The 24,558-nt window shown below is 28.0% G+C and overlaps 1 long non-coding RNA gene across 1 annotated transcript in view; it reads right to left on the reverse strand.

Moving 5' to 3' along the window:
• Positions 1 to 204: 204 nt before the first annotated feature.
• The window catches only part of LOC111624248, a 69,428-nt gene continuing 45,074 nt past the window's right edge, over positions 205 to 24,558 (reverse strand). The window contains exon 3 of the long non-coding RNA XR_002756542.1: positions 205 to 479. This is a non-coding gene — a long non-coding RNA (uncharacterized LOC111624248). The remainder of the gene's footprint in view (positions 480 to 24,558) is intronic.

Here is a 24,558-nt window from a genome sequence, read left to right on the forward strand (position 1 = left end):
TAAATTATAAAAAATACGTCATCGTTTTTGCTTACGAATCGATCCAAAATTAATATTTTGACGTTAAAAATCAAGTTCTAGTAATAAAAAAACCGCTCTTAAATTTATTAATCAGAAGATTATTTACACTTAAAAAAGCTTTTAATCTCTAAAAAAACACGTTTAAACACATATTTATAAGATAAAATTAAAAGATACCTTTTAATCTCTTCAAATCTTCTTCCTCATTGGAGTATCACTTATTGATCTTAAGTATATATGACATTTTTTGGATTCATAAAAATTCAATGTATTCTCATCGATCACTAAAAATTATAATAAACGATTTAGAGAATACTTTACGTAGAGGAATAGATGGGAAAATGTGAAAAAAAAACAATGACAACATGGATCCCTTCAATCTTTTCTAGGTATGACACAGATTATCTTTTCATGGCATGTTCATCAACTTATCCAGATTGGTTGTCAAGTTACTTTCGCTAAGAAAAAAAGAAATAATAATCAATAATAGCATTATCTTGAGAGGAAAAAAAACTAACTTTTAATGGGATTATTACACTTATTATCTATAGAGCATTATAACATTAGCAAAGAATTAATAGATAATGATAAACTTAAGATGTGAGGTGATAAAAATATCTATCCAATTTATAAACTTTAAACAATAAGAAAATAATGGATAAAGTTATACCATAATAATGTTTAAAGTTATACATGTACAGAGTGGCCCTGAAGTCAATTAACTGTGTTTTTTCTTAGAAAAACTCAGTAATTTTTACAAAAAAGTCAGCAATATTCGCATTAAAAAGTGTTGCAATTTGTGAACTGTACAAGGAACAGTGTTTGTAAAGTAATAAGAAATTTAAATAAGACTTTTAATTTAATCTTTATAACGGTTAACTGATTTTTTAGCCACATTTTATATTATTCTTTGAAAGAAAATAAAAATTTTTTAATAAAAGAAAATAAATAAAATAGATTTTGTGGAAAATTTATAAATATATTTACCACTTAAACTAAACTGACAAAATGTATTTACAGAAAAGTAAATATATTATTATTAAATTTACATAAATATTCTAATAAAAAATAGAATAAATATTTCAAATTACTTATTATTGGCAAATACGTATTTTTAAAATAATTTTGATAAAAATTGTTTCTAGAACTTTAAAAGAGAATTTTATTTTGAAAATTTTTAACAAATTATTTCATTATTATTATTATTATTTAAATTAAAATAATTAAATTATCCAATGGAAACATGCAAATTACTTTCAATATAAATTTATGCATTATATATCCTTATTTTTGTTTAATTTATTCAATAATACCCCGATTACTATGCTTAAAATAAGTAAAAATACGTCTCACGAGAAGAATAAATTATGTTTTAGGAAATAGAAATTTGTAAACACAAATAAAAATTCTACATGATGAAGAGCATACACACGTGATACGTTTTACACATGATAATAAATGAATACCCCTAACAAAACAAAGGAAAATTGTTACTTATTTTATAAAATAATACAAACAAATACATTTGTATGTACTAAAATATTAATAAACCTGTCATTTATCGTCTTAATATGTCACAAATATGTAAATATCCACATACAACGTTGAATATTTTTTTAAACATACCTTAAGCTTTATGTAATATAACTTTATGTAAACTGAAAGTGTAAATAAATAGGAAACTTGTAAAATATCTTTCGTAAGATCATACAGAACATGCAAACAATCCATACTGCATTATTTACTACGAAGCTATACAAAGATATATAAAGATATTTCACTTATATATAACATATAGACTGCTATAAAAGGCTTTTATATAAGGAATAATATACTTTATGTATGAATATACAGACCTAACATTTTAATATTTATGTGACCTGTACAGTCAAGTGACGCATACATAACCATATGTATATATTTACAACTTGTATCTAGATTAATGTGAAAAATAATATCGATTTGACATTTTATAGCCATTTTACATTAATTATAACTCTTTATGTTGAAAGTAAATTAACTATAAAATGTATATAATATTATAGTTATATAAAGATAACATAAGGGTGGCCCAAAAGTTAGTTAGCACGTGTTGTTAGCAAGCAATCCAGTAATTTGTGTGTGTGTGTGTGTGTGTGTGTGTGTATGTGTCAAAGCTCTGTAATTTGTGTATTAAACAAGAAAGATGTCATTTTGAACAAATTTTTTTTTAGTTCGTAAGTAATAAATTATTTGAATGAGACGGAAATTTAGTTTTTACAATGGTTAACTGACTTTTGAGCTATCCTGTGTATTGTATGTAACACTAAATATCACATTTTATGATCAAATTAAACATTTGTATCTCTTATTACGATTACTAACTGTAGGTAGATATATACAGGGAGGCCCGAAAATAAGTTAACAGCCGTAAAGACTAAATTGAGGTCTTATTTAAATACTTTATTACATATAAAGTTTACAAAAAAAAATTAAAAAAAAAAATACTATTCAGAATGACATCTTTCTTTTTCAATCGTTAATTTTCTTACAAAAGAATAGGGTTAAATAACTTTTGGACCACTTTACATATAAGTTTATAAACTTTCTAATGATGTAAAATATTAATTATGCAGCAAAATACTAGAATTTTTATAACACTCCTCGAAGAAAGAATAATAATAATAATAATTTTATTCTTAATTTAAAAAAAAACCAAACAAATCTTGGAAACATTTGAAAAATTTAAAGATTTAATTAAATTTTTTCCCATTTTACATTTGTTTGTTAATTCTATAATCTTTTGTTAGTTTTCTCTCAATGAAAAGAAAGGGGAAAAATATATATATATACTTCATTCATTTTTTCTAGTATCAAAACGAAGAGATTTTCATCTCCAGGACAACACGAAAACATTCCCCACCCCCTTCAGATACACGTGGAGTGCTATTGTTTGCTATACAAATTTCATTAGATTGTATGAGTTTGTATGACGATCATTGTAATTTTTTTTTTGTTCTCTTTTATAAAATTTTACGTGTCTTCTTGACCGAGTTAATAGTATTTGTAAGAAGATTACACGTATATCAAGTGGCAGATTGTATTGCATAAGCTGTTCAGTCATGTGTGTAGATTATAAACCATCTGCAAACTTAGAAAAGAAGTTAGAGATCTTTAAAACTCTAGCAATTTTTATAGATTATTAAGCTCGAATATCTTACGTAATTGTCTAATGTGATTTTTTACGTCTTAAATACAATGTTAAATACAATATATATAATTTTTTTTCTTCATTGAGAGAAGGAAATGAAGCCAACGAACTTTTCTTTAATGACATTTAAAGACATGAAAAACGATTAAGTGATGATAAATAACATTCAATGACTTGTTTTTTTTTTCCTCGACTTAATAATTTAAAACTGATGATTTTTCTAGCAAAAATATAATAAAAAAATTATGATTATCTGGGGAAAATAATTAATGAATTTTTGAGAGAATTTTCTCAAATGTATGAAATTTTTTTTCTAAATATATTCGATAATTTTCTTTAATTTTTTTTACAAATTATCAAATGATTTTTAGTTTTAAATAATTAAAAAATAATTTTAAAAATTTTAAATCGTTATTTCATTTTATTTAATTAATTATCTTTTTATTTTTGAATTTTTCAGTATAATTTATTTTTACAAATTATTAAATGATTATTTTAAATTTAAAAATGATTATAATATTTTTAACATAATATGAAATCATTTTTCAATTTATATAGAAAATTTCCCACAAAATTAAATAATTATTAATTTTTCCATTATTTTTGGCTAAATTTTTTGGGGGAATTTTTCTATATATAGATTAATATAAGAATCATAGACCTTCGTATCAGAATAAAATAAAATAATTACAGTAGAGCGTCGTTTATCCGAAACGTCGGTTATCCGAAGGAATTCCAGTCGACAAACTTAAATTTTCGCCAGTGCTGTGGCGCTGCAATCTTTGGCTATGTGTTCGGCTACTTAAATATTTTACGTTTTTTATACTAAATTAACTTCTGAAGTATAATTTTTTATTGTTTTTATATTTTTCAATATATTTATTTTATTCGTACAAAATAAAAAAATAATTTTTAACGATACAATAGTCTTCGTTAGGCTTAACATCGACGAAAATTCAACGCGAAGCGACACGCAACGGAGAAAAATTTCAACACGGGATAAATTAATATATTTTTTCGTACATAATTGGTTATCCGAAAAATAAGTTATCCGAACAACCCCAGTCCCCAATTGATTCGGATAAACAACGCTCTACTGTATAAATATTTTTATTTATTTTCTTAATTTTTTAAATTATTATTCTTATATTCGTTAATAATATTTCAGAATATTTTTTAAAAAAATAATCTAATATAAACACTCCAAAATTTAAAAAAGAAAATTATTAAATTAAGGGGGAGTGGCATACAAACATGGCTGCTGGCGCTTTTTTATATCAGCTCGTGAAAATAAATCTTTATAATATTGATATTAACGCGTAACTCCCTTTTTTAAACTAAAATAAAAACCGTATTAGTGCTTTTACTGCTATCGAGGATTAAAACAAATCCCTGATTGACCTTTACCGTCATTGTAAAGATCGATCAGGGATTGATCTTTGTAGTGATCCGGGAGAATAGGACCAGTCAAAGGAAGTCTTCCCTAAGTGAATTTTAAGAAAAATTTTATTACAGATCCGCAAAATAAATATAACAACGCATATAATACGACTTAGAATTACTTTATTTGTCTAATTGAAGTTAATTAATTGTGTAACGTTCTTTGAAAAACAATAGAGAACACGTGCGAAGGTTTCTCTGAACCTATATTCTCGAAATCCTGGATACGTTCTGATAAAATTTCGGCCATTTCAACTACAGAACCGTGGATCAGATTATCAGAATTAATTAATTCTTCAAGTGTAAAATCCATTTGATCAAACGATATCCATTAAAGAATAGTTTAGTTTCTGCTTGAGGATGTATTAGTGAACTAAAAGATTACTTTAATGAACTGGAAAATAAAATAACAGAAGTGGAAATGCAAACAGATAAGTTAAACAGAGATAATGAGAAGTTGCAATACGGATTCAATTCATTAATAAACTACATAAACCAAAACAATTTGATCTTACATAATTATCTTTCGACAGTAAAAATATTACTAAAGAAGATGTAGTTGATTTTCTAAATGACATGTTAAAACTAAATAAAGTAGAATTTAGTGATTGATCGATGTGCTAGGACAAGGCAACGTAACACGTGGACAATCTGCCAAGGGGGGTGTTCCTTGGGAAGACTTTTATGGCAAACTGACTCCCTATTTAAGTGCTTTATGGAAACTAGCCCCTATTTAAGCGCCCACGTGAATAAAACACGAAAAACTCCACGTGGCTAGCCCGTTGGTGAAGAGCGAACCCGCCACCAACTACCAGTGTTCAGTAGTTTTATCAATTCGGCTACCGGGCCTTATAATTTAGCGCTATTAAGGAAATAATTCAGTTTAACTATACTAAAACACGTATAAACACGTCTGACATTAAAAGTTTACAGTTGAAAAATCAAATAACAACTACTTTTATTGATCTAAAAATAGAATAACGAATTAAAAGAATCGCAAAGTATACAAATTACCTCCGATGTAACAAGAGATTAAAGACAGAGAAGAAATAAATACCTATTTATATTGAGCAGAAGATACGAAATCAGCAGTTAAGATGGGGACGAATATATTTTGTTAAATGACAATAAATTAACTTACAGTTTTACGAAGTTACAGTTTTTTGCTTTATAAATCTACAATTATTTAAAATTTATCAGAGAAATTTCATTGAAGCTCAACTTTCTTTAAGAAATTACGGTAAAAAAAAAACAGTATAAATAAATATTCTATACTGGAACAACGAATGCGAAATTACATTTACAATGCCAGTAATCCAGTTCAACCTTTACATTACAAATCTAAAAATCCTTGGTATTACTATTCGTGTTACAGAATTTGAGAAAGAACAGTAATTTATACTAACATTTTAAACATTTAAGCCAACAAAATTTATGAAAAAATTACAATTAGGAAGACGAAAATTGATTGAATTGTTTAATTTATTTTAAATAATAAATCCTTAAAATCCCCGAATCTTGGAGTAAATCTAACTTACGTATGAATTATAAATTCTTTTGAGGGGTTTTAAAAATACTATGAACCAGCTGAAAGTTAAAATTGTGTGAGGAGCCGTCTATTACGAGATGTTATTAAAAATAACTTTTATATTATTAATTATTATAGTAAAAGCAAAAGATGCATAACTTTGAGAATACAAACGAGTTTTTAAAAATATAAATGCCAATAACGAGTAAAATTTCCATTAAGTCCGATTACACTCGAGATACGATACATGAACCCCTTGAGTTTGGTACTCTAAAATTTAAAAGCATAAATGACCCTAACATATAAGTTATCAAGCCAAATTTCTGTTCTTAATCTTCATCCCATCCTAAGATATTAAATGAAATTTATACCAACACGCGCGCGGAATTTTTTTTCTCCCCTTTTGACTTTTTTGGGTTTGGAAACCTCAAAACGTATAGAATTGCAAAAAACCGGAGGGTCAACTTGATACGATTACAATACTTTCCCGTGTTATATTCGGGAAAATAAAAGGTGGATTTAGTTTACCAAATAACTACAGACAGATTTCCTTATAATTGAAAGTAAGGCAAAGTTCTACAACATTTCTAGAATATTTATTTACCAATTGGATGGAAATATCAAACCTAATTCCCGACATCCAGTATGGCCCACCAGTGACCAAGAGGATAAAACTAGATGGTTTGTCGTAAATTCGCGCCTTCACGTGGAGTTTACCGGATTTTCTTCGCGTTTGTTACACCTAAATATGGGCCAGTTTCCTATTAAAAAAAGTCCTCCGGAGGTATCCTCTCGGCAGATCGCCCACCCATTGCATTGTCGCAACCATATACAGTATTTACATTAATATCATCGATCCAATTACAACTTAATAGAAAAGATAGAAAATCATGGACATGGAAAAGGCATTTGATACATTGTACCTACCAGTTTTAGTTTAGAAATTATATAGTAAGGGGACAGGATATAAATTCTCCGCCATATTCAAGTTGTTTTCATATTACAAAATCAATAGTTTGATGGAAAATATGTCTTTTCCCAAATTGAATTTTCTAGAAATATTTTGCAGAGGGATCCTTCATCTTTACACTTATGTAATAACTTTTATTTATCAGGCATGGACACAGCAAATTACAAAATCCTAACGATGGTATGCAAATTAGTAATAAATTATTTCACTACAGTTTGCAGATGACTTAGTTTACTAGTTCCCCCACACAAAGAATTTTCACAAAGGGAAATTAACTTACTGGACATATTTAAAATCAAATAATATATTAATTAACCCTGAAAAACTGAAGATTCCGAAGAAAATAGAAACATTTCAGAAAATAAAATGCAGTGTTGTACAAAAAAATCAATATTTAATAAGACTTATAACCCAAATTGGGCTAAAAAAAATACGTTAATTTACAAATTTCCTTAATAATTTTTTTCAGCAACAATATTTTCTGGGGTAAGAAACACTTGTTGTGGGTTCGGACCTGGCCACGTGGAGTTTCCCTGATTTTCTTCACGTTTGTAACACCTGGATAGGGGATTTAAGAACTAATATTGCCCGAGGTAGGGATTATTCCCTGAAGGTACTAATATTTAAAATAATTGTATAATTGCTACACAATTAAATGATAATTATAATTATTTTTTGTAAAATTACAAAGAATAACAATGTATGTTAAATGGCTTGTTAGTTGTTCTTTAATTATTTCTGGTTTAACAAAGCTTAATCTATTCACGAAAAAATTATTATTAAATAAAATTATAAGGAAAGGATTAAAAGAATATAAAATAGAAAGAATAAATGAGAAAGATTTAAACTTAAAACGATTAAAAGATAAAAGTTAAAACCTTTCAAAAGTTTAAATTTAATCGAGTTAAAATGAATAAAATAGTAAAATAAAAAGGTAAAAAAAAGAAAGAAAGAAATAGTTTAAAAGAAGGTTAAAAACGGAAATAANTAAAAAAAATAACTGTAGTAAGAAAAACAAATGAAAAATGCGAACTAATGTAACGTCGTATGGTGAGTTTTTGTTCGTATCGTGGAGCAAAAATATGTTCGAATTTCATGTTGTATCCTGAAAATTTCGTATGCTGGGGCGTTCGTAACCTGAGGTACCACTGTATAAGGAAATTAAATGAACCAAACTTACATCATATAAAGTAACAATGTTTTGATGATGGCCATATCTTAGAAGAATCTCTATTTCTTCTTGACAGTCTCGTATAGATTTATCAATTATCTAAAAAATAGACAATTACATTAAACATCCAGTCACAATATTTTTATTCATTAGCTGAGTAATTATTAAAATAATTTTTATAAGACAGCTTTTTGGGAGCCTGTCTTAAATTTCAATTGAAAATTAAGCTGCATTTGGTTTATATAAATACAGTAGAATCTTGGCCAATCAAGACCAAGCTACTGCATTATTCAAGATAAAATTTTGGAAGAGTTTGTAACTAAAGAAAGTACTGGACTGAAAAAAGAGATGTTTTAAAAAGAGTTTGCTCTAGTATTTCTCTTAAAAATATAAATTTTAAAAAAGCAGCAGCATCATCATCATACGGATCTATAGACTAGAAAACAACAAAAGAATGGTGAGTAATAAAAAAGTGCAATGAGAAGGGAACATGGAAGAACACAACACTTCACCAATCTATACCACAGTTTCCTGACTTGAAAGATAGTGCACCCTTTTTTTTCCTTTCTTTTTTTCCCCTCTATACTGCACTTGTTGTCCTCACTTCTACAATACCGTAGATCTATCGCAGTAACCAGGGTATTGGATGTGGATCGATGGCTAAAGTTTTGCTGTCCTAAACTTGTCTTCCCTTCTGATAAACTCACCCTATAAAGATTTCTTCGCTGCCATTTCGTGACGTTGCTGCAAAAGTGTACAACACTAGAGATCAGTACAAGAATTCGCTTATATAACAAGGCCATTCGTTCTGCTCTGTCTCAATTACACGCAGCTGGTAATCGTCGAATAAAATATGATTAACTTATTTCGAAGCAAAAATTTCAATAAATATTATAAATATTCCTTTTATTTATAAGATAAATCTTTAAGGAAAGCCGTTATTTTACTAACAAACCTTTAAAAAATAAATTTAAAAAAGGGTATGCAAATTGAAGGAGTGTGGCTTAAAATGTTTTTTCCCCCCTTTAAATCCCAAAATTTTAAAAATTCCTCTTACAGAATATTAAATTATCATCACACTCAATTTTTTTTAATATAATTAATAAATAATTTTTAAAGAATCTTCATAAAAGTCTACCATATTATTAACTCTAATAATGATTAATGTGCACTTAGGTAATACATCACACAGTATACTTTTTTTTTATGATGATGATAATGAAAATCATCACAATTATCCTCTCTTCTTGTAAGGAATTTAAGGTTTTATACCTTTAAATTCGACACCCTCTAATTGTAATATTATAAATTTAAGTTAGCATTAGGTAATTTTAAGTAAAAGTTCATTTGACGATAAAGAATGGTGGAGTCTCATGATAGTAAAGTTTCATTTAAACTTTACAAAAGTCAAGAGAACAAACCAGATGGACTAGTTGCTAAGTAACGATTTTATCCTGAATGAAGACAACAATGTCCTGATGAGATTTGTTTTGTTCTTTACTTGGAAAGAAAAGAATACTAAAGACGGTAAATCTCTTGTGAAGGAAAAGGAAACTGTGGTGATTATAGCAGACTTTCCGGTAGACATTAGCTTAGATGGACAAAATTTCACATCTGTACGTTTCCTGTTCTTTAAAACAGCACGAATAATCTATTGATAAAGGTATAAGAGATGAAGTAAAAGAGGGAAGAAGAAGCAAAACTTCATTCATCTTCTCCTGTTTACTTTAATTAGTACATACTACTTTTTTAATTACTACCCGGCTGCTAATATATAAAGGGGAGAAAATATTGCGATCGTTAAAAATTTCCCTTCCAAGATCGAGAGAAAACGTCGAGAGATGCAAAAAATTTGAGTATCTTTCTGTATGTATCGATGTTAGTGACTTTGTTCAAACAATTTAAAGCTTAATAACTCCCGTGCCTTTTGTTGAAAATTCCTGATATTTTACAGAGAGGTTTGTCTATTAGGGGCATTCATCCTATTAAATTTTGGTGGTTAAAGAACAATGAGATAGGGAGATACAGGGGAGTCATATGTTATATCTCGAGTAGGATCGGACTTCATGAAGATTTTATTCGTTATTAGTATATATGTTTATNTGGCACCCGGGGCATGATAGACCCCCTTGCTACGCTAGTGAAACCTGTGTAAGCCGGAATCGCATGGTACCAAATATTTTTTCCGGTTTGGCAGGTTTCCGTTTTGAACGGGTTCTTTTTGGGCTGCAATTTTCAAAAATTGTAGACCTATGAATCCACCTGTCTGTCCTTCGTTAATCTTGAGAACGAAGTAAGATAAATGGAAGTCCTAATAATGATTAATGTGCACTTAGGTAATACATCACACAGTATACTTTTTTTTTTATGATGATGATAATGAAAATCATCACAATTATCCTCTCTTCTTGTAAGGAATTTAAGGTTTTATACCTTTAAATTCGACACCCTCTAATTGTAATATTATAAATTTAAGTTAGCATTAGGTAATTTTAAGTAAAAGTTCATTTGACGATAAAGAATGGTGGAGTCTCATGATAGTAAAGTTTCATTTAAACTTTACAAAAGTCAAGAGAACAAACCAGATGGACTAGTTGCTAAGTAACGATTTTATCCTGAATGAAGACAACAATGTCCTGATGAGATTTGTTTTGTTCTTTACTTGGAAAGAAAAGAATACTAAAGACGGTAAATCTCTTGTGAAGGAAAAGGAAACTGTGGTGATTATAGCAGACTTTCCGGTAGACATTAGCTTAGATGGACAAAATTTCACATCTGTACGTTTCCTGTTCTTTAAAACAGCACGAATAATCTATTGATAAAGGTATAAGAGATGAAGTAAAAGAGGGAAGAAGAAGCAAAACTTCATTCATCTTCTCCTGTTTACTTTAATTAGTACATACTACTTTTTTAATTACTACCCGGCTGCTAATATATAAAGGGGAGAAAATATTGCGATCGTTAAAAATTTCCCTTCCAAGATCGAGAGAAAACGTCGAGAGATGCAAAAAATTTGAGTATCTTTCTGTATGTATCGATGTTAGTGACTTTGTTCAAACAATTTAAAGCTTAATAACTCCCGTGCCTTTTGTTGAAAATTCCTGATATTTTACAGAGAGGTTTGTCTATTAGGGGCATTCATCCTATTAAATTTTGGTGGTTAAAGAACAATGAGATAGGGAGATACAGGGGAGTCATATGTTATATCTCGAGTAGGATCGGACTTCATGAAGATTTTATTCGTTATTAGTATATATGTTTATATATAAAACTCATCTCTACCTTCAAAACTAAACATTTTACCATTTCTATAATAATTAATAATATTAAAAGTTTTTAAAATAAAATCTCGTAACAGATGGAGCCACACGCAATTTTAACTTTTTCTGGAAAAGTTACGCAACTCATTTCTGGATTTTTTTTTAAACTACCAATTAATAATAAATCATTTATCACGTCGCTGTATCTCTTAACTCTGCTCGAATGACGTAAGATGTTAAGGATGTTAACATTTTACATGAAAAATTTAGCAATATTCAATAAAATAAAATCAAAAATATACTGTTTAGTTATATTCTATAGCATTTTATTTGAAAGTATTTGAAAGAAAATGATAAATTTCTGCTAAGTATAGTGTGAAAAATGTTTATATTTTACGTAAAGTTTAGAAAAGAAAATGATATATTCAGTAAGAATAGTAGATAAGTTATGATATGGACTATTTTATCATTTGAAATATTTTTCTATATTTAAAATTTTGAAATATATTTTTTTGATATTTATCTATATTTAAATTGAAAAATATTTTATAATAATTGAATATTCGTAAACATATTTCCTTGTTTTTTTATTGGTTCAAAGTAGAAAATCTGCTGAATTGTATTAGAAAGGGAACCAAAAATTTATAAAATTATAAGAAACCAAATGAACAATTAAAAGCGTTGTGATTCCGTAAGTTTTGTGCACCCTTCTAACAGGATAAACCCCTTTTGTAATTTCCTTGTTATAGGGTAAAATAATCTTTGCAACCGTCTTATAACTGATTAAAAACATCCTCCGTTCAAAGGTACAGGGAGTCTTTAATTCAGGATCAAAGGCACAGGACGTCTTGAATTAAAAATCAACAGATATTCATTGTTACCTTTGGTTCAAAAAATAAAGGTTACCTTGTTATAAAGAGATATAAAGAGGTATTTGAATTATCCAATAAATAAATAAATTTAAATATTAAATGCTGATTATTTAAAATAATTTTTTTTTAAATTCTGTTAAATCGTCTTAACTATATTTAATACAGTAAATTATATAAATGTTTTGGTTATTTTTCAGAATTTTTTAAAACTAACAACATTATTATTATTATTATTTATTTATTTATTGTAGAAAAAATGCTTTTAAAGCATTCTAGAATACATTTTCTATATTTCAGAATCAAATTTCTTAAATGTTCGATAGATTATACTTGATGAATCCTTTAAAACAAGATGTAATTTTACTTTTAAAATCATAAGCTAGAGCTATATAATTTGGGCGAAGAGCAATTTTGATAAGGAATTTTGATGTAGAATGAAGAGAAGGCTTTTAAGAGAAGCATAAAAACGAGATGTAAATATTAAAAGTGATGAAAAGGAATTTTTAAGAGACTGTGGATGGAAGAAGTTAAGTAGAATGAATATTATGAACAGTTAAAATCCTTTTTTTAAATAATTAATGACGAATTTTATGGTAAAACTTTCAAAATTTAAATATGATCTCGATATTATCGCGTTTGTTTACTTTATTTTATTTATTTTCTATAATTTGAAGTGGATACAGCTAAAAAGAATTAGTTCTTAAGCGTGTTCCTGCCAGATATAAAAAGTTATATTGCCGTATTTGCCAGTGTATAAGACGTATTCCAATTTCCAATGACATTTTTTAAAGAAATTATTACATTTCTAGTCTACTTTACTAAAAAATAAAGCACTGTAATTTTCATAAAATAGGTGTGTAGGATGCATTTAAGTATATATAAAATATTCAAGTATAAACAACAATAATTAAGCATTTCCTAAATAGAAATATATATAAAATAAAACCTGTATAAACCGGTTTTGCGCAGTACCAAATATTTTTTCCGGTTTGGCAGGTTTCCGTTTTGAACGGGTTCTTTTTGGGCTGCAATTTTCAAAAATTGTAGACCTATGAATCCACCTGTCTGTCCTTCGTTAATCTTGAGAACGAAGTAAGATAAATGGAAGTCGAGAACATATATGGAAAGCTTAGGGCAGGAGACCCCGATTAATTGTATAAAAATTTCTGATTTGATTAGGAAGTCACGTTATTTCAATTTAAAAGTTCTCCTGAACGGAGTTAAATAGATGACCGGCATAACTCCGTGGTTAACAGGAAAAGTATGATGTACAGGGGCAAGACACTACTAAAATTGAGAGCATTTTGACGATGTCACAATAAATAATTGCACGCTCCGTTCCGAAGAATTCTTTCTGCTTAGACAGGTTTCCGTTTTGAACGGGTTCTTTTTGGGCTGCAATTTTCAAAAATTGTAGACCTATGAATCCACCTGTCTGTCCTTCGTTAATCTTGAGAACGAAGTAAGATAAATGGAAGTCGAGAACATATATGGAAAACTTAGGGCAGGAGACCCCGATTAATTGTATAAAAATTTCTGATTTGATTAGGAAGTCACGTTATTTCAATTTAAAAGTTCTGAACGGAGTTAAATAGATGACCGGCATGACTCCGTGGTTAACAGGAAAAGTATGATGTACAGGGGCAAGACACTACTAAAATTGAGAGCATTTTGACGATGTCACAATAAATAATTGCACGCTCCGTTCCGAAGAATTCTTTCTGCTTAGACAGGTTTCTGTTTTAGACAGGTTCTCTCTCTCTCTCTCTCTTCTCTCTCTCTCTCTATATATATATATAGAGAGAGAGAGAAGGCTATATTAGATGGCGTATAACATACCTGTTATAAGCCATCTAATAGGGTCATTTCTGTTTATAATTGATTCTATAGATATTTTCTATCTATATAATTATGTTTCAATTGAAAATTATATAATTTTCCGTCATTTTTCCTACTTTTCATGATTATCTCTGACGACAATTTTTTCCATTAAGTGTCTGATTTACATGAAAAAATGGAATGTACTTACTGTACTTACTGTATGTATCAAATTTAAAATGGCATTATTATTATATTTTCATCGAATAATTTAAATTTTATTCTGTTTTTTACGAAAATTCGAATGGAAAAATCAATTAAAATCGTCAACTTTCAGAAGGAAATAGCAAAGAGTTCGTTTTTGATTAAATTTCGGATAAAAATTGATTTAAAAATATAAATTACTGTTGCAAAAATTGAATATAATAAATTCATAAAAAATATATGTAAAAAAATTATTAATTTTTAAATTAATTTATGCCAAATATATTTTAAGCAAATACTTAATTAACTCAATTAAATTATTAATATTTAATACTTTACATATATAATGATTATAATTAATGTTTTTAAGAAAAAAAACTGCAATGTTAATTAAATTTAACTGTAAGTTACAGCAAAAAGTATGCTAAATATTTTTTTAAAATTAAAAAAAAACATATTATAATTTAATAAAATAATTATCAATTAAAAACATAGATAATATAATTTTATTATTCTGTAAGCTAACACATGAAATAAAATATAATCAATTTAAAACTTTACAATTAATTTCAATATAAATTATTAAGAAAATATTCAAGTTATATTTACTATAGGTCTATGAAGTGTGTGAATTTCATCAGTACTTAATTAAATAGCATATATTATAAATTTAAATGAGTTTCGACAATTAACATCGACATACATATTTTTTTTTAATTAAGGAAAAGTCAAAATTTTAACTATTAAAATTATATAATTTACTTTATAAATGAGAGAGAGAAAGAAAGATAATATAGGAAAAAGAAAGGAGTACCAGAGAAAGTAAAAGAAAATTTTTAAGTATAAGAGAAGGGATGAGGATTTCAGACAAGAATATAGGAAAGAAGAAGAGAGAGGAAAAGAATTTTGTGAGAGGATAGATAGCAAGAGAAAGAAGGAGGACTTAAGAAAAAAAAATATAGGAGAAAGAGAGATTAGAGGATTTAAAAGAGACGTGTACAGGATAGGAAACGAAAAAAGGAGGATTTGAAAGAGGAGTGTAGAAAAAGAAGCGAGAGAAAGAGGAAGATTTGAGAGAAGAATACTGTACAGGGAAGGGAGCAAGAAGAGGAGGAGGAGGAGAAGGAGAAGAGAAGGGGGAGAAAATGTGGGAGAAAAACACAATAAAAGAACAAAGAAGTTAAACGTTTTCGAAAGTTATATTAAAGAGTATTTAATTATTTAGTTTAAATTAAAGATTTGTAATTACATCAATCTAAATTGTTAAAAAGAAAAAGACTATTTTCTATCTATTTTTAGGAATTTCTATTTTTTATTCACAAGTTTAACAGTTTGTTATTGTTTCTCTTTTAATGATACGCTGCTTCAAGTAAAAGGAGAACAAAATTCTACCTACCCGTAAACTATATACTGTACATAAAGCGAACTGTTAATGTGATTTTTCACTATAAAAATCATTATTATATATATATATTTTTAAGTTAATTTTTTCCCACGAAGTTGATTGTTTAAACGAATACACCATTTTGAAAGTCGAATAAATAATTACATTTAATACCATTAAATTTTATCTTTAATCTATTTTACTCGTTAAAAATTTCACTCTTTTCAATTCAATTCTCTCTCTTCTTTTTTTTCCCTAAGACAGGATTTTTCTTGAATACAAAAAAAAAGGAGGGGAAGGGATGAGAGAAAAAACTTGTATAAAATTAATGGATACTTCAAACTCCGTATCGATTCCGATTATTTATTAAACTAAAAATACAGGAAGAAAAGTATATCTATCTATATATAAAAATATATTTTCTTCATTCTTTGAACTGTAGATTTTAATCAGATACTTCATTGAACGTTTGAAGCAATAACTTAGAATAAAGGAGAAGGGTAGTTACTGATCTCAATCTAAGATTCGTATAGATGAATCGTTACAATCAAAGGAGATAGTTGAAAAATTTTTATTGAACAAGAATATTTTCTATTCAATCTCACTTTATTTCTTGGTACTTTTCAAAGAATTCTTTTAGTTAATAGATCCGAAGGGAGATATATGCCAAACTTTATAAATAAAAATGAAGAATATATATCGAATTTTGTAAGATGCTACAAGATAATTTAATCATAAAACCATATATTTTTAATTAAGTAATGAATTTTTTTATGACTATTCTCTTCTGATCGAAGTTTATTATTATTTTTTTTTTCTCCTTTGTAGGAATTTTAATTTTGCATCTAGGGATTTAATTCGTTTAAAACTTAAAGACTATTTCTATTATTTTACTTAGAAAAACTAATTAATTGTTTAGGGAATTTAATTTTGATTTATTNACACTTCACCAATCTATACCACAGTTTCCTGACTTGAAAGATAGTGCACCCTTTTTTTTCCTTTCTTTTTTTCCCCTCTATACTGCACTTGTTGTCCTCACTTCTACAATACCGTAGATCTATCGCAGTAACCAGGGTATTGGATGTGGATCGATGGCTAAAGTTTTGCTGTCCTAAACTTGTCTTCCCTTCTGATAAACTCACCCTATAAAGATTTCTTCGCTGCCATTTCGTGACGTTGCTGCAAAAGTGTACAACACTAGAGATCAGTACAAGAATTCGCTTATATAACAAGGCCATTCGTTCTGCTCTGTCTCAATTACACGCAGCTGGTAATCGTCGAATAAAATATGATTAACTTATTTCGAAGCAAAAATTTCAATAAATATTATAAATATTCCTTTTATTTATAAGATAAATCTTTAAGGAAAGCCGTTATTTTACTAACAAACCTTTAAAAAATAAATTTAAAAAAGGGTATGCAAATTGAAGGAGTGTGGCTTAAAATGTTTTTTCCCCCCTTTAAATCCCAAAATTTTAAAAATTCCTCTTACAGAATATTAAATTATCATCACACTCAATTTTTTTTAATATAATTAATAAATAATTTTTAAAGAATCTTCATAAAAGTCTACCATATTATTAACTCTAATAATGATTAATGTGCACTTAGGTAATACATCACACAGTATACTTTTTTTTTATGATGATGATAATGAAAATCATCACAATTATCCTCTCTTCTTGTAAGGAATTTAAGGTTTTATACCTTTAAATTCGACACCCTCTAATTGTAATATTATAAATTTAAGTTAGCATTAGGTAATTTTAAGTAAAAGTTCATTTGACGATAAAGAATGGTGGAGTCTCATGATAGTAAAGTTTCATTTAAACTTTACAAAAGTCAAGAGAACAAACCAGATGGACTAGTTGCTAAGTAACGATTTTATCCTGAATGAAGACAACAATGTCCTGATGAGATTTGTTTTGTTCTTTACTTGGAAAGAAAAGAATACTAAAGACGGTAAATCTCTTGTGAAGGAAAAGGAAACTGTGGTGATTATAGCAGACTTTCCGGTAGACATTAGCTTAGATGGACAAAATTTCACATCTGTACGTTTCCTGTTCTTTAAAACAGCACGAATAATCTATTGATAAAGGTATAAGAGATGAAGTAAAAGAGGGAAGAAGAAGCAAAACTTCATTCATCTTCTCCTGTTTACTTTAATTAGTACATACTACTTTTTTAATTACTACCCGGCTGCTAATATATAAAGGGGAGAAAATATTGCGATCGTTAAAAATTTCCCTTCCAAGATCGAGAGAAAACGTCGAGAGATGCAAAAAATTTGAGTATCTTTCTGTATGTATCGATGTTAGTGACTTTGTTCAAACAATTTAAAGCTTAATAACTCCCGTGCCTTTTGTTGAAAATTCCTGATATTTTACAGAGAGGTTTGTCTATTAGGGGCATTCATCCTATTAAATTTTGGTGGTTAAAGAACAATGAGATAGGGAGATACAGGGGAGTCATATGTTATATCTCGAGTAGGATCGGACTTCATGAAGATTTTATTCGTTATTAGTATATATGTTTATATATAAAACTCATCTCTACCTTCAAAACTAAACATTTTACCATTTCTATAATAATTAATAATATTAAAAGTTTTTAAAATAAAATCTCGTAACAGATGGAGCCACACGCAATTTTAACTTTTGCTGGAAAAGTTACGCAACTCGTTGCTGGTTTATTTAATACGTAATCTATAATTATAAAATTATGTCTTTCTTAAAATTTCTAGAATATATTTCTCAAAGGATTCTATGACATTTTAACAAATCTAAAATATTTGCAGAAATATATAACATTTCCAGAAAAAAAAAATATATTCTAGAAAATTTAATGTATCCAGAGCATTGTAACTCGATAATTTTCCGAGAGAAAATAGAACATTCTAAAGAAGCGGTAGAATATCGGATAATTATTTTATTACAATGCTGTTCAGTAAGATATTCAAGAGGTTCAATTATCTAGAATAATGCCATATAATTTGGATAAGTTTTTTTTTAATATTTGGAATTAGTTAAGAATTATCAGTTAATTGGGCTGCAATTTTCAGATTGAAGACCTATAAATTCTCACTGGCACCTGTCAGTCTGTCCTTCTTAATCTCGAGAACGGAGTTACTGTAACTACATGAAAGTCGAAACCATTTATGGAGAGCTTAGGGGCAGAGTCCTGGATTAACTATATACTTATTCCCGGTCTGAACCTGAAGTTACGTGATTTCAATTCAAATATTTTCTCCAGAACGGAGTTAAATAGATGACCAGCATGACTCGGTTGTTATCAGGAAAAGTATGATGTACAGGGGCAAGATACTTCTAAAATTGAGGGCGTGTATTTTAAATTAAATATATTAATAACATGATTAAAAATTGCAACCCGGCATTGTGACTGTCCAATCTGTTAAGAGTTAAGATAAAATTCTCTTTTTATTAAATATAGAGAATTACAGAAATGTTCTTTATAATATAACGCAAAAGTTTGTAATTTATTTAAAATATTTAAATATAAACATATACAATCTTCTTAAACAAACCTCATTTATGATTCAGCTTAAGAGATATAAATGTAAACAGGAACTAATACGTATTTATTGTTTATCTTTACAATACATTATTTAACTTGTAAACACGAGAAAAAATCAATCAAATTAACGAAAAAATAATAATATAAATTTCTAATTTTTTCAAAAATACAGAAATTGAATTTTTTTTTCTTTTTTGCAGCTTTAAACTTGATAAGGAAAGTAGAAAAGTCAATATAGGAAAGAACTTACTATGATAAATCCAAAGTCATAAGGCAGAAGGAAAAGAATTTAGGTGACTGAAAACAAAGGATGAAGAATGAAAGGAGCGAGTCTAGTAAAGATGGAACTATCCAATCAACCATAAATCCCAAAAACAATTGTAAAACCGAATTGTTTTTTATTTATTTTTTAAAATATTTTTTAAGGTTTTGTGTAAGGAAACATCAGGATATCTTAAGAAAAAAAAAATGAAAATGGTTAATAATTTTTGTTATATTTACTTATTTATTTAATAGACATGTATATACCAGCAATTCTTAACTTTTCCAGTTGCCTGCACTCCTCACCGGTTGTTATATACGACGGAAAGTATGGTCATCGGTCAAAAATGACCACCCCCAGATTTTTACATTTTGGACTCAGAGGACCTTTAAACGTCGAGAAAATGTTGACGGTTTTTCTATATGTGTGGATGTTTTTGTTCACCAAATTTGAAGCTTAGTAATTCCGGTGCCTTTTGTCGAAAACTTATGAAATTTTGCAGGGAAGTTTGGGTATTGGGGATTGACGCTATTAAATTGGGGGTGATTAAAGCTCGAGGAGTGAGAGAGATAGAAGGGGTTTATACTTGTTTCATCCCGAGTGCAGTCGGATTTAATGAAGATTTTATTCGTTATTAGCATTTGCAATTGTTTTTTTTTCATAAAACTCATCTCTACCTTCGAAATTAAGCATTTTTAATTAATAATTATTTATAATTGTTAATTTAAAATGTTATTAATTATTAATAATAATATAAGAAGTCTTGAATAAAATCTCGTAACAGATAGCGCCATATACAATTTTAAAGTTTGGCCGGAAAACTTACGCAACTGGTTAACGGATTTTTAATATATATTATTGAATTCTTCCTCGAAAAATTTATTAATTTTTTAAGGGGAATGGTTCCATTTCCTCACGTCTGTTTAAACCTAATTTAGATACAGCTCATGCGATTTAGAAAAACTCCAAAATTTTTACTCAAATACACATGTATATAAAGTTAATAAATGTTAAACACATGAAGGAAACATGAAAAACTTCACATGCCCAGCCTGTTGGAGAGGTGCGAACCCGAGATTAGTGTTCAGTGGTGTTACACACTCAGCCATTGGTGAGCAAGAACGAAGAATGGAAGGAGCAAGTCAAGTAGATATGAAACTATCCAATTAACCATAAATTTCAAAAACAATTGTAAGACGAAATTTTTTATTTGTTTTTTAAGATTGTGACACGAAACCTCGAGAAGGAAACGACAGGATATCTTAAAAATAAAAAAAAATCACTAATGATTCTTTGCATGTTTGGTAGATGGATTTTTCTTTCTTCTTCGAGTTCATATTGTCTATTAAATGTATATGCGTGTGTATATTGTGAATAGGAAAAATAATAATATGAAAATTATTAAACAGTGACTGCATTTCATATTAATGGTTTACGAAAGTTTGCGGAAATAAAGGAGTAAAGTATCATTAATCTTCTGGAGTAATGTAGATATACGTGTTATTGGCCGATGATATCAGTTAAAACTGTTATCGAATGTTATCTAAATTGATGAAAAATACAACAGAATACAACAAAACATTATTCATAATAGAAAATAAAAATTTCAATTTATAACAATTACTTATGGAGAACGTTAATTAATATGTTTCAATCATATAAATATTCTACTAGATAATTGATAATAGTAGAAAAATTCATTTAAATTCTGTTAGAAAATATTATTTTCTATTCATTTCTAGAACATCATTAAAAGTTTTAAACAACTTTAACAACAGAATAATCAATAAAATAATTTTAAAACTGGAGATAAATATAGATCCTTTACTTTTTTTCCTTCCTCTTTGAAAATTCTAATCTTTAGAAACTAAAATACTCATAAAAGTATAATTTCGATGCGTATCAGAAGTATAATTTAATATTATTCATAAGGATAATATTCACGAATTGTTATTTAAATAATTTTAAGTATATATAATACATATTAATTCAATATTGTAGCTTAAAATAATGCTATCTTAGAAAGATGCAAAGAAGAAGATTCGCCATCTTATTGCATCTTTTCTTATTCATCTTGAATAAATTTGGTTAAGAATATATATGAAAAAATTAAGGAAAAAATAAGAAAAAAGTATTCAAAGTTTCGATTAAGTTTAATTTTCCATTACAGCACACGTATAAGCTTTATATAAGTATGAGTGTGTGTGTGTGTGTGTCTCTGTGCAAGTGTATAGCTTCTTCATCTAAGTAATTACTTTTATTGGCAGATGTTGTACTTTCAACAGCGCACTGACATATTTCTGTAAAAATATTCAATGTGCTTTGGAGCAAAATTCGACTAAGAGACAGTAAATTACCTTTGGCATTATGTATGCAAGATGGAACTGGCAAAGATTAATTGGAATAAAGAAAAAATATGCGAGAAGATCATCAGGAAACTCAAAGAAATGAGATGGAAAAAATACAAATTTAATCTTCTTACAGAATAAAAAGGACATGATTAAGAAGTTCAAGAAAATTGATTTAGTATTATCTAAAAATGCATGGTGATGTTATCTTTATTTTTATATTAAGAGTTGTTTTTTTTTAAATTCTTTATCCCCTCTTAACGTTTTTTTCCCTTGCGTATATTTTATAATTTTTTTAATAACTCGTTAAGATAATATCCATTTATATATGTATATTTAATATTTACTTTTTTTTATATAAAGTTCATTAAAAAATCATTTATTTATAATTATTATTAAATATATAATAATNTCGGCTTGTGTAGTTATTATTTCTTTTACTTTATTTATGCCCTTTTTGTTACTTGTCCTAAAAAATGATTTATTAATATAAATTCGTTAGTATTTATATCAAGCATATAAATAAGATTATCTTTTATAAAATAATCATCTCTTATTAGGACTCTGGTATCTTCTACGTATTCTAGTTTAATCTTATTAAGTAGCTGTTTCCTCCTAATTCTAGATCTAAAACATAAATCCGTTTTTATGATAATTTTTTTTCCTCTCGTTCTCCATTTTCGAACGGTTCATCCAAAAATTTTTGAGGATTAGATTCCTCTCTTTGACCGAATCTGTCATTATTTTTACCATTTTGTTATCTAAATTATTTCTTAACTGGACTAGACCTTATATTTATATATCTTTTAGACCCAAATCAACATTTATAAATTTTTTTAATTCTTGCAAATTGTCAGCGGTTTTAAAATGGAAAATTCAGAATGACTAGATTTCTTTTAATATTTTCATTTAACATTCAAACATACATTTTAAATTTGCGCAGGGCTTTATCTTTTCCTCACATTGATGAATTTTTTGTCCGATATTTTTCATTTCTTCTTTGATCTTCGTGTTGTCTTCCTGTACACTGCTAATGTCGAATCTGATTGATTTATTAAATCAGGAGATTCAATCAAACTTCTCCTGAATTAAATCATAAATCGATTTAAGCGAATATCCGGGCTCATTATTACTTAGCTGATCTAAGTTTTCCGACGTTTCAAAATAGTCTTTGATTTTAGCATTTCTCTTGGTACATGTATTATCTCTCGTCTCATCTTCCGATATATAATCTTCACATATTAACTTCACTAACTGGCTATTTTCTTCTGAAATCTGTGCATATTCTTTACGAAGTCTTCCTCGTCCCTTTCTTTGCATATTTGCTTGACTTGTCTGCGGTGAGGATCGTTATAGTGGTCCAGGAGTAGTTTCTATTCCAGCCATAATTAGTAGCGTTAATATTAAATTCAATTCTAGTGGAACTATTTGACTTCTTTTAATAGCTTGAAAATGCATATTAATCCACAATTTCTCCATAATGCGTTTGTTCGAACCTGCTCAAACAGAAAGTCACCAACACTCCCAACAACGGGAAGCGCCCCCCAAAATTTATAATAAAAACAGGATAAATAAACTAAAAATTTAAAACTATATCCTGTATATGTTCTTATATACAGTGAAACCTACGCTCAAAGTGGTCATCTTACACAGGTCGTCACATTAGCAGGTTTTACTATATCTTATATAATAGATTTTCGATATAATGAATTTTATCGGTTTTTATTATTACGTATATATTGAACTCTTAATGATCTACCTCAGTCCGTCTAGAGTACACTATATTGAGATTCCATTGTGTGTATATACTGTATATATACACACGTATAGGTATGTATGTAAGGACAGATAAGAATATAAGAAGACATAAAAGAAAATATACAAGGATAAGTAAACCTGATATACAAAAATGTACACAAGATACAGTTATTATATATAAAGATTAACTGTGTACTAACTGTATCTTGTATACATTTTTGTATATCAGGTTTACTTATCCTTGTATATTTTCTTTTATGTCTTCTTATATTCTTATCTGTCCTTACATACATACCTATACGTGTGTATATATACAGTATATACACACAATGGAATCTCAATATAGTGTACTCTAGACGGACTGAGGTAGATCATTAAGAGTTCAATATATACGTAATAATAAAAACCGATAAAATTCATTATATCGAAAATCTATTATATAAGATATAGTAAAACCTGCTAATGTGACGACCTGTGTAAGATGACCACTTTGAGCGTAGGTTTCACTGTATATAAGAACATATACAGGATATAGTTTTAAATTTTTAGTTTATTTATCCTGTTTTTATTATAAATTTTGGGGGGCGCTTCCCGTTGTTGGGAGTGTTGGTGACTTTCTGTTTGAGCAGGTTCGAACAAACGCATTATGGAGAAATTGTGGATTAATATGCATTTTCAAGCTATTAAAAGAAGTCAAATAGTTCCACTAGAATTGAATTTAATATTAACGCTACTAATTATGGCTGGAATAGAAACTACTCCTGGACCACTATAACGATCCTCACCGCAGACAAG

The sequence above is a fragment of the Centruroides sculpturatus genome, unplaced genomic scaffold (genome assembly GCF_000671375.1).
Source record: "Centruroides sculpturatus isolate CEXI.00-Female unplaced genomic scaffold, Cexi_2.0 scaffold353, whole genome shotgun sequence".
NCBI lineage: Eukaryota > Metazoa > Arthropoda > Arachnida > Scorpiones > Buthidae > Centruroides > Centruroides sculpturatus.